This window comes from Castor canadensis, chromosome 16 (genome assembly GCF_047511655.1).
Source record: "Castor canadensis chromosome 16, mCasCan1.hap1v2, whole genome shotgun sequence".
Taxonomy (NCBI): Eukaryota; Metazoa; Chordata; class Mammalia; order Rodentia; family Castoridae; genus Castor; species Castor canadensis.
The window spans coordinates 12,755,656-12,768,608 of NC_133401.1; the positions used below are offsets into that span (position 1 = coordinate 12,755,656).

General features: G+C 38.9%; 1 pseudogene; it reads right to left on the reverse strand.

The window, feature by feature from the left end:
- Positions 1–1,055: 1,055 nt before the first annotated feature.
- LOC109680164 (phosphoglycerate kinase 1-like) lies at positions 1,056–4,406 on the reverse strand (annotated as a pseudogene).
- Between the last annotated feature and the right edge of the window lie 8,547 nt (positions 4,407–12,953).

Consider the following 12,953-nt stretch of genomic DNA (forward strand, 5'->3'; position numbering starts at 1 on the left):
AACACACACAAGGGCCACAAAGCCCAGCAGCCCCCATACCTCTTCCCCACCCCTTTACCATTTCCCTAAAATCTATAACTAGCCTAATAACCATTATCCCCAAAACTCCAACTGTTTATAGATATTATCATCAAGGGGTTTTCTATAAAACACATAAACAACTGGTCTGGCATTGAACCTGTGAAGTTGTTAATGCTAAATTACACCTCCAGGCCAGGAACAGAGAGATCACATCAACCTAGCTAACACCAAGTCACTCACAACACAAAAATTAAATCAGGGGAAAGAAATCAGGCAATCAAATCCAACTAGCCTACAAAAAAATCATAGTTGTACAGCACCAAGTAGAGTGATGGGAAGAAGAAGAAGAAGGGATGGAAACCACTCTCCTCAAAAAAATAATTCAATACAGGATTCAGTGGGAAATGAAGAAAATGGATACCCAGTTCCTGACTCCAACAAAACAATGATAAATGTCACTAAGTTGCCCAGTGACAGCCACATAAAAACCCTCAAAGAAGAAATCTTGGAAGATATCCCTGAGAAATTTGTGGAGAAGATACTAGACATGGTTAACCAAAATGTACAAGATTCACTCGAGAAATTTCAAGACACCAAAAATAAAGAACAGGAGAAGAGACAGAAACAAATAAAGGAACTTAGAGAGGACCTCAACAAACATCAAAGTAAAATAAAGGGCACTATAAAAAGAGAGATACATGAGTTAAGGAGGACAACACAAATTATAAAAGAAGAATTGAAGAAAGATCTGGAAAACCTCAGAAGAAAGAATCAAACAAAAATCCTGGAAATAAAAAGTCCCTTTAGTCAAACAAAAAACACAGTGGAAGACCATTTCAGTAGACTAGAATAAGTAGAGAATCTCAGAGTTCAAAGATAAAATAGAAATTAAAGAAAAAACAGAAGAAATCTTAGTCAAACAACTCAAGAGCTGTGAAAGGAATAAGCAAGAACTCAGCAACTCCATCAAAAGACCAAACTTGAGGGGTCATGGACTGAAAGAGTTATACATACTGTTTCCTATCTGGATATCTTTAGTTCCTTTTTCTTGCTTGGTCTATCTTGGCGTTCTCATCAAACTTATCAGCAATGACAAAGTCAACAGGTAAAGCAATCTTCACACCACTCCTGCCAGCTTTGGATATTAGGTCTTTGATGATCTTATCTCCCTCTTCATTGGAGAACTGCGAGTCTTCATGTTGCCTAGCAGGTTAAGGAAGGCAGGAGCCATTCCACCACCAATAACTGTCCTTTTGTTGCTGTCGACCATTTCTTTTTTTTTTTTTTTCTGATTTTATATTTTTATTTTTTTTTTCATTTTTTTTTTCATTTTTCTTTTATTATTCATATGTGCATACAAGGCTTGGTTCATTTCTCCCCCCTGCCCCCACCCCCTCCCTTACCACCCACTCCACCCCCTCCCGCTCCCCCCCTCAATACCCAGCAGAAACTATTTTGCCCTTATCTCTAATTTTGTTGTAGAGAGAGTATAAGCAATAATAGGAAGGAACAAGGGGTTTTGCTGGTTGAGATAAGGATAGCTATACAGGGCATTGACTCACATTGATTTCCTGTGCGTGGGTGTTATCTTCTAGGTTAATTCTTTTTGATCTAACCTTTTCTCTAGTTCCTGGTCCCCTTTTCCTATTGGCCTCAGTTGCTTTAAGGTATCTGCTTTAGTTTCTCTGCATTAAGGGCAACAAATGCTAGCTAGTTTTTTAGGTGTCTTACCTATCCTCACCCCTCCCTTGTGTGCTCTCGCTTTTATCATGTGCTCAAAGTCCAATCCCCTTGTTGTGTTTGCCCTTGATCTAATGTCCACATATGAGGGAGAACATACGATTTTTGGTCTTTTGAGCCAGGCTAACCTCACTCAGAATGATGTTCTCCAATTCCATCCATTTACCAGCGAATGATAACATTTCGTTCTTCTTCATGGCTGCATAAAATTCCATTGTGTATAGATACCACATTTTCTTAATCCATTCGTCAGTGCTGGGACATCTTGGCTGTTTCCATAACTTGGCTATTGTGAATAGTGCCGCAATAAACATGGATGTGCAGGTGCCTCTGGAGTAACAGTCTTTTGGGTATATCCCCAAGAGTGGTATTGCTGGATCAAATGGTAGATCGATGTCCATCTTTTTAAGCAGCCTCCAAACTTTTTTCCAGAGTGGTTGTACTAGTCTACATTCCCACCAACAGTGTAAAAGGGTTCCTTTTTCCCCGCATCCTCGCCAACACCTGTTGTTGGTGGTGTTGCTGATGATGGCTATTCTAACAGGGGTGAGGTGGAATCTTAGTGTGGTTTTAATTTGCATTTCCTTTATTGCTAGAGATGGTGAGCATTTTTTCATGTGTTTTCTGGCCATTTGAATTTCTTCTTTTGAGAAAGTTCTGTTTAGTTCACATGCCCATTTCTTTATTGGTTCATTAGTTTTGGGAGAATTTAGTTTTTTAAGTTCCCTGTATATTCTGGTTATCAGTCCTTTGTCTGATGTATAATTGGCAAATATTTTCTCCCACTCTGTGGGTGTTCTCTTCAGTTTAGAGACCATTTCTTTTGATGAACAGAAGCTTTTTAGTTTTATGAGGTCCCATTTATCTATGCTATCTCTTAGTTGCTGTGCTGCTGGGGTTTCATTGAGAAAGTTCTTACCTATACCTACTAACTCCAGAGTATTTCCTACTCTTTCTTGTATCAACTTAAGAGTTTGTGGTCTGATATTAAGATCCTTGATCCATTTTGAGTTAATCTTGGTATAGGGTGATATACATGGATCTAGTTTCAGTTTTTTGCAGACTGCTAACCAGTTTTCCCAGCAGTTTTTGTTGAAGAGGATGCTATTTCTCCATCGTATATTTTTAGCTCCTTTGTCAAAGATAAGTTGGTTATAGTTGTGTGGCTTCATATCTGGATCCTCTATTCTGTTCCACTGGTCTTCATGTCTGTTTTTGTGCCAGTACCATGCTGTTTTTATTGTTATTGCTTTGTAATATAGTTTGAAGTCAGGTATTGTGATACCTCCTGCATTGTTCTTTTGACTGAGTATTGCCTTGGCTATTCGTGGCCTCTTGTGTTTCCATATAAATTTAACAGTAGATTTTTCAATCTCTTTAATGAATGTCATTGGAATTTTGATGGGAATTGCATTAAACATGTAGATTACTTTGGGGAGTATCGACATTTTTACTATGTTGATTCTACCAATCCATGAGCATGGGAGATCTCTCCACTTTCTATAGTCTTCCTCAATCTCTTTCTTCAGAAGTGTATAGTTTTCCTTGTAGAGGTCTTTCACATCTTTTGTTAGGTTTACACCTAGGTATTTGATTTTTTTTGAGGCTATTGTAAATGGAATTGTTTTCATACATTCTTTTTCTGTTTGCTCATTGTTAGTGTATAGAAATGCTAATGATTTTTCTATGTTGATTTTATATCCTGCTACTTTGCTATAGCTATTGATGATGTCTAGAAGCTTCTGAGTAGAGTTTTTTGGGTCTTTAAGGTATAGGATCATGTCATCTGCAAATAGGGATATTTTGACAGTTTCTTTACCTATTTGTATTCCTTTTATTCCTTCTTCTTGCCTAATTGCTCTGGCTAGGAATTCCAGTACTATGTTGAATAGGAGTGGAGATAGTGGGCATCCTTATCTGGTTCCTGATTTTAGAGGGAACGGTTTTAATTTTTCTCCGTTAAGTATAATGCTGGCTGTAGGTTTGTCATATATAGCTTTTATAATGTTGAGGAACTTTCCTTCTATTCCTAGTTTTCTTAAAGCTTTTATCATTGTCCACCATTTCTTGATATGCCAGATCTTGTGTGTAACTTTGGTTCTGTCCAAGATGGCCATGAAAGCTCACCATGGTCTCTCCAAGACCTTGGAAAAATAGTTTAGCTACTTTCTTACCAAAAATCACTGCTTTTTCTGGCAGATTGGCTCCCACTGTGTGTTTCTGGGTACAGTGAGCAATAGCAAAAGCAGCATTGGCATAGACAACTCCTAGTTTGGAAAGTGAAACTCAGAAAGCTTCTATTTTGTAGGCTGTACTTGAACTTTATTCCCAGAAGTACCTTGTCCCTGCCTTTCTTCTTCCCCATGAAAGGCAGTCTCCAGCAAGATAGCAGACCCCAGCATCTGGGCTAGCACACTATTCAAGAACAGAACATCATTGCTCAGTAAAGATTTGAGTTCAACAGCAACTGGCTCAAAAGAGTGCATGTCAGGCCTGGAGATACCATTAAGCCAATGTAGGTGGCTCCTAAGGACAAATAACTTGACTGTTTTGTCTAAGTGGAATTTGATGCTCAGGATGGCGTCCTTGATCTTCTGGTTGCTATCTTGTTCTTTTTTTTTGATATGTCTTGGGTTTGAACTCATGGCTTCTCACTTGCAAAGCAGCCACTTTACCACATGACCCTCATTTTCAAACCATTTTGCTCTGTTTATTTTGGAGATGGGATCTTAAGAACTGTTTTGCCAGGCTGCTCTAGAACTATGATCTTCCTGATCTTAGCCTCCAAGTAACTAGGATTTCAAGTGTGAGCCACCTGTGTCCACCTTATCTTGTTGTTCTTTGTGGGCTTCCCCCTCATGTCCACCTGTTCAGAGCCATTTTGTCAATAGAACAGAAATAAGAGGCTGGGGACTGAGACTTCAGTGGGAGTGGTGGTTGTGCATTCAGAATGTGTGGAAAATTCTGACTACCACGCGATTTGAAACCTCACTGTCTACACAATTTCTTATATAGAAAATCTGATAGAATTTTTTAAGTCTACTATAACTAATAAGTGAATTCACTGAGGTTGCAGGATTCAAAAGCAATATAAAAAGTTGAATGATTTTCTACATATTAGAAATGGGCAATCATAAATGGAAATTTAAAAATAATATTTATTATATCATAAAGTATATGAAATCCTCAGGAATGAATTTGACAAAGCATATGAAATCTTGGACATTGAAAACTATAACAAACTATAGGGGTTAATTGAGAAAGGCTATGTTGGCTCCTTTCTCCTTCCTTTCCTCCATCCATCCTTCCTGACAGGGTCTCAATATGTATTCCAAGCTGATCTGGAACTTGCAATCCTCTTGCCTCAGTCTCCCAAGTGCTGGGATTACAGGTGTGTTCTACCATGTGTCTGTGATAGTTTTCTATTGCTGCTATAACAAATCACCACTAACTTAGTGACATGAAACAATGCAAGTTTGTCACACTTTTATGGCTCAGAAGTCTGACATGGGAATCACTGGTCTAAAATGAAGGTAACAGTAGAACTGTGTTCCTTTCTAGAGGTTCTAGAGAAAAATGTTTCTTTGTCTTTTCCCCAGCTTCTAGATTTCACCAGCATTCCTTCACTCATGAACCCCTTCTTACATTTTCAAATCCATTGATCTTCTCTTCTGTCTTCCTCCCTCACTTACTTTTTGTGGTACTGGGGCTTGAACTCAGGACCTACACCTTGAGCCACTCCACCAGCCCTTTTTTGTGATGGCTTTTTTTGAGATAGGGTTTTGCAAACTGTTTGCCAGTGCAGACTTCAACCTGCGATCCTCCTGATCTCTGCCTCCTGAGTAGCTAAGATTACAGGCATTATTCACCAGGTTCCCAGAATTTTTTTTGAGACAGTATTTCATTCTATAGCCCAGACTGTCCTGGAACTCAAGATCCTCTTGTCTCAGCCTCCTGATACTGGAATTACAGATGTGTACCACCATTTCCAGCTTTTCCACTTACTTCTAAGGACTCTTCTGAATATATTTAACTACCTGAATAACCAAGGATGAAAATCCCTGTTTAAATTCAGAGGTCTTGAAAACTGTCCTCCTAGGCTGCTTAGCAATTTTACCTGTATTCTTAAATCTTTTTTGCCATGTAACTTAAAATATTCACATCTTCGGAGATTAAGATGTGGATTTCCCAGGGGGCACTTACTCTGCCTACACAAATGCAAGAATAACGTGGTATCCTCATTGGTCAGAGGCTCATATGAATGAGACATTAATTCCTTATTTAATGTAATTCCAATGAAAAATTCCAACAGGCTTTCTTTGGAACTAGGTCTTGGCAAACTGATTAAAACTCCAAATGGAAATGCAAAAGAGCTCAAAGAAAATAAACAATTTTCAGAAAGAAGGCCCAATTTGCAGCACTATACTACCTGGTCTCAATAAATTTACAGTAATCAAGACAGTGTGGTCAATAGCCAAGTTATGGAAACAGCCAAGATGCCCCAGCACTGACGAATGGATTAAGAAAATGTGGTGTCTATACACAATGGAATTTTATGCAGCCATGAAGAAGAACGAAATGTTATCATTCGCTGGTAAATGGATGGAATTGGAGAACATCATTCTGAGTGAGGTTAGCCTGGCCCAAAAGACCAAAAATCGTATGTTCTCCCTCATATGTGGACATTAGATCAAGGGCAAACACAACAAGGGGATTGGACTTTGAGCACATGATAAAAGCGAGAGCACACAAGGGAGGGGTGAGGATAGGTAAGACACCTAAAAAACTAGCTAGCATTTGTTGCCCTTAATGCAGAGAAACTAAAGCAGATACCTTAAAGCAACTGAGGCCAATAGGAAAAGGGGAACAGGTACTAGAGAAAAGGTTAGATCAAAAAGAATTAACCTAGAAGGTAACACCTACGCACAGGAAATCAATGTGAGTCAATGCCCTGTATAGCTATCCTTATCTCAACCAGCAAAACCCCTTGTTCCTTCCTATTATTGCTTATACTCTCTCTACAACAAAATTAGAGATAAGGGCAAAATAGTTTCTGCTGGGTATTGAGGGGAGGGAGAGGGAGGGGGCGGAGTGGGTGGTAAGGGAGGGGGTGGGGGCAGGGGGGAGAAATGAACCAAGCTTGTATGCACATATGAATAATAAAAGAAAAAGGAAAAAAAAGACAGTGTGGTATAGAATCAAGAACAGAAGGATGGAGAGTTGTGACATCTATGAGGTATATGTCCAGCTGTCTTTTGAGCAAAGTGTAAGGAGAAGAATCAATATTTTTCATAAATAATGCTAGACAAATTGTTTATTTGGATGCTAAAGAAGAAATTTGGATTCATACCTGCCACCTCATGTAAAAGACAACTTAAAATGGACCACAGACTTAAATGAAAACTCAAATTATAAAATTCCTAGAAGAAGACCTAGAATCAAACCTTGGGTTAAAAGATGTTCAGGTTTGACATTAAAACCACAATCCGAGAAAAAAATTTAATTTCCTCAAAAACAAAATAAAACAATTTAGCTTTTTAAAAGGCAGTATTAAAGCTTGAAAAACTGGAATCAGAAGGAATTTGGTTCAAGGTTAACCTAGGCAAATAGCTTGTGAGATTCCATGTCCAAAATAACCAGAGCAAAATGAACTGGAGGCATGGCTCAAGTGCTAGAGAATGTGCTTTGCAAACAGAAAGCCCTGAGTTCAAACCTCACACCCACTAAAAAAAGACACTATTAAAATAAAAAGACAAGCTGTCTACCAGAACAATATATTTATAGCTCATACATCTGACAAAGGACCTCAATTTAAAATACATAAAGAACTATTTTAAACTTATTACTAAGAAAATAACGCCATTTTAAAAATGGATGAAAGAAAAGATTTAACTATTCTGCCCTAAAGATGACATACATACATGTGGCAATAAATTTGTTAAAAAAAAACAAAAAACGCTCAGCATCATTAGTCACTATGAACATGCAAATTCAAATCTTTCCTTTTCTGTGATATTAGGGCTTGAACTCAGAGCCTCGCATTTGCTAGACAGGTGCTCTGCCTCTTGAGCCACCCTGCCAGCCCTCAAATTCAAATCATAGTGAGATTTCACTACACACTTCTTTGTCTGGTAAAAGGAAAAACTACCTAGTATCTGAAAAGATGTGGAGCAACTGGAACTCTCATACAACACTGGTGGGAATGTAAAATTTTACAGCCACTTTGGAAACCAGGTTAACAGTTGCTTGTACAGTTTACAGACCAATCCAATCATATAACCCAACCATCTATAAGGAGGTATTTGCTCCTCCTTATAGATGAATGAAAGCTATGTGACTATAAAGACTTATTTGCAAATATTCATAAGCAGCTTTAACTGTTAGAGCACCAAATTGGAGCTCATTTAAGTGTTCACCAACTCAGGAAGGAGTAATCCAACTGTGGAGTCTCCATACAAGGTCAAAAACTCATGAATAAAAGGGCATGAGCAGTAATAAAAGTATATGAGTACTGATATCTGCAAGAACATGAGTGAATCTTACACTTGTTGCTTAGGTCACTCTAATACATCACCATACACTGAGTAGCTAAAATCCATGTGATTTATCCTTTTGCAATTCTGGAGGTTGGAAGTCCCAAATGAATCTCATTGTGTTCCAGTTAAGGTGTTTACAGGGTTGTTTTCCTCCTGGAAGTCTCCTTGCCTTTTCCAGACTCTCCAGGCAGCCTGCTTCCCTTGGCTGGTGACTCCTTGGCTGCATTACCTCAGTTTTCTGCTTCCCAGCATCATATCTGCTACTGCCCACTCTGATGGGCAGCAAAAGGATCCCTGTGATTACAGCATAGGCTTATTGGATCATCTCTGTATTATTGAGCTTTAATTTATCACACCTGCAAAGTCCTTTTTGACATATAGGGAAAACCACAGGTTCTGGAGATTAGGATTTGCTCATATTTGAGAGGTCATTATTCAACCTGCAACAGACCTCATTATAGTGAAAAAAGGCAGAGAAGAGAGTAAATACTATATGATTCCATTCATGTGAAATGCCACAAAATGCACCATAGTGACCAATAGCAGATCAGACTATGGGTAAGGGCTTGGACTGGGGGCACAGGAGTTTCAGAGGGGCAGGAGGAAGGTTTTGAAGTGGTGTATTTGTTATACTAACTGCGATGAAGGTTTTATGAGTATACAAAATATCACTTACCAAAGTACACACTTTGAAAGCATGAAAGGTTATTGCACCCCGTTTATTGCTCGTTAAAGCTGTTAAAAGTTCAGACAATAATATAAGCATACTTTAAGATATGAAAACAAGCACTTTCACAGATGCCAGACCCCATGTCACTTTTTAAAGACTTAACCACCACAATAAGATTAGGGAGTATGTCAGTGAACAAAGTCCTTATGTGTTCCTCAGTCCAGAGTTTCCATGAGTCCCTCAGCTGCAGGACAAGGTGACAGCTTGAGCATCTAGGCCTCTCTGTCCCTGTAGAAATTTTTTATTTGTATTTAGCTTTCACATACTTTATTATGGAAAAAGATGTTTCATGGCTCTCTGTTTTTCCAAATATACTTAGAAGGCTGGATTGAGTATTGGTTTTAAAGTTAAATTTAAATTTTATCAATCACATTACATTTGTAATGTTTAATGGCCATGCCCAGCAAGTGGCTATTGCATTGGACAACAATGTAGCTCTGGGACCTTGGATAAGACTCTGAACCTGTCTGTGCTGAGCACTAGTGGCTCACTCCCATAATCCTAGTTACTTGAAAGGCTGAGATCCTGAGAATTCAAGGCCAGCCCAGGTAAATAAGTAGAGGGACTCCCATCTCCAAAACTGTCATAGCAAAATGGCCTGGAGGTGTGGTTAAAGTGGTAGAACATCTTCTTTGCAGGTGTGAAGCTGTGAGTTCAACCCTATCTCTCCCTCATAATAAGCCTGCACCCCATTTTCTGCACTTTTCATGTCCCCTCCAAAACTCATCTTGACTTTTAATTGCCTTTGTAACAGTCTTAAGAGATTGCAACTAACAACCTACATGCATTAATCCCTCCTCATACACAGGAGAAATGTTCCAACTTATGGCAGGATCGGTCCACGGTGGCCAAATACGAGAATGAAGGTTTTCTGTCCACCTGTACTGGCATGGACCTGGCTTCCAACCTCTCTCATTTAAAGAGACCTCCCTCTCTCTTTAAGAGGGAATGAAAGGGCTGGTGAGCTAGCTCAAGTCATAGAGCATCTGCCTAACAAGCATGAGGCCCTGAGTTCAAACCCCAGAAAATCCCTCGCTGGACCCAGAACCCTGATTCTGGCAGCTGAGTGTAATGGTGTATACTCCATTGACACAAGGCAAGGAGCAGGAAGATGCACTGTTTTTTAGGAGTGGAACCCATCCTTTCCTGACCTTGGTGAGGTGCCACTATAGACTTCCCTGAACCCAGGACCTTGCTCCTGTTGTGCTTGGTGATCTGGCACTGGAAGTGAGTCATCATTCCACCCTCAGCCTCACCTTGTGGTGAGAAAGCATGAAGTGTTTTACACATGGAAGTTCACTGAGTCCTCCCACTTTGGAGGAGATAGTGCTGTCTTCTCCATTTTATAGGTGGAGGGAACACTAGAGCATCGATAAACCTGAACCCCAGTAGATATCTGAAACTTTAGCTAGTACTGAACCCTATACATTCTGTTTTCATATATATGTATATATATATACATATATATCTCCATTTGATACAGCTTAATTCATAACAAGCACATAAGAGGTTAACAAAAAATCATAATAAAATGGAACAGTTGAGAATTGAGTTGAATGACACAGAAATTGTGATGTAAAGTAGCTAGGTGTGGTGGTTCAGTCCTGTAATCCCATCACTTGGGAGGCTGAAGCAGGAGAATTGAGAGTTTGAGGCCAGCCTGGTCTACATAGTGAGAGCCTGTCTCAAATAAGACAAACAAACAAAAAATGTGAGGTAACAATAGACTACTATTGTCCTAATGATGCATCAGAAGGAGGATCGTTGCTTTGGATGATCCTGGACCACCATGCCATGATGATGCTGACGGTTGGATATCAAGAGTAAATGATGCTAGGGCTGGTGGGGTGGCTCAAGTGGTAGGGCATCTGCCTAGCAAGCACGAGGCCCTGAATTCAGTTCTTTAAAAAAGTAGATGATGGTGATGACTGAGGGTCTTTGATAGTTAAAAGGTCTTTTGTTGAAAAGACTTTAAGAAGAGCATTATAGTCAGAAGTTGATATCCCTTTCTTTTTTAAATCATCAAAGTGTTTCTGCTGACACTCATATTTTGGTGATGAGATGGGTTACTTTATTGAGATATCCCATCAAGCACTGCACTTCATAATAATTTTTCACTTTAACACCTATGCAATTTGAAATGCTTCCGCAGATTTCAATAACGTCTGGTTCTGCTTCAGTTTCTTCTTCCTCTTCCTCCTTCTCCTCCTCTGCAATAACTGAAGCAACTCTTCCAATTCCTCATCTTTCAACACTTCTTGATGGTCTTTCATTTTTTTCTTCCACTTCCCCATCAAACACATTGGCAAATATTTCTCCACCCACATGTCTTGCAGTCTCTTAAATAATTTTTTAGATTCTGCACTCCAAACCTGTTCCTGAATCTGTGTAACCATCCCTTACGTGCAGTAAATGGCTCATGGTCACAGTTTCATGACTGAGCTCTTCTTCTAGCCTCAGTGCTTTCTGGTGCAACATGCTGTCATTAATCAATATGTCTTCCGTTCATATATTCCACCTACATGTGTAATGCTTTTTCTATCTTCACTAAACACTTATGTTCTGCAGCAATAACTTTTGCATTTTGAGATGCAACATCAAAACTAGTATGAATTACTTTTTCCTTCTCCATAATTTCATGGATAGAAGATTCATTCTTACCATAGACCTTACCAACCTCAGAAAATTGGATTATTTCTCTTTCCTTATTAAGTTGACAACTTTCACATTTTATGGTTTCTCTTTGGGATATCTGAATTGCCAGCATCACTACTCTTGGACTTTGTGACCATTACTGAGTAACATAAGGGTTGCTTGAATAGATCATTGCAATACTGAAACAGTTAATCCAAAACTGAGATGGCTACTAAGTGACAAATGGGTATGTGGCACATACAGTGTGGATATAATGGAGAAAATTCATATCTTTGGTGGGATGAAGTTTGGTAGTTTGGGATTTCAACCCCCTGCTCAGAATGGTACACAATTTACAACTTATAAATTGTTTATTTCTGGAATTTTCCATCTAGTATTTTTCAGTTGGCCCCAGGTAATTGAAACCTCAAGACCTGAAACTGTGAATAAAGAGGAGAGCAATGTATTTTGGAAGGAGATAACTTGTTCTGACTTAACAGGCTCACAGCTGGAGGAATTTTGTGTCCGGATGAATCACGTCTTTAATCTTACCCTTATCTGATTAAGACAAGACTTTGGACTTTTGCTGTCATGCTGGAATGAGTTGAAACTTTGGAGATACTGAGGTAGAATCGATATGTTTTGTATATGAAAAGGACATGAGTTTGGGGTGGGGGCCAGGGTGGGATGCTATGGGTTGAATGGCTCCAAAATACATGTTGAAATTTAATTGCCATTTTAATAATATTAACAAGTGAGATTTTACAACAACCTAATGGAGAAATTGGCAAATGAACTGAACAGAGCTTTTCAAAGAAAGACGTCTAAATGGCCAAAAAACACATGAAGAAATGCTCAATATTCCTGGCCATAAAGGAAATGGAAATCAAAACTACATTAAGATTCCACCTCAGTCCTGTTAGAGTGGCTGTCATCAAGAACACAAACTACAATAAATATTGGTGAGGATGTGAGGAAAAAGGAATCCTCATACACTGCTGATGGGAATGTAAATTAGTACAACTACTATGGAAAACAGTATGCAGGCTCCTCAAAAAACTAAAAATAGAACTGCCATATGATCCAGCAATTCTGGATATACTCAAAGGAATGTAAGTCAGGTTACAATAAAAGTACCTGCACACCCATATTTACGGCAGCATTATTCACAATAGCTAAACTATCAAAACAGGCAACATGACCTACTACTGATGAATGGATTAAGAAAATGTGGAATAGAATTTTATTCAGCCATAAAGAATGAAATTTTGTCATTTACAGGTAAGTGGACA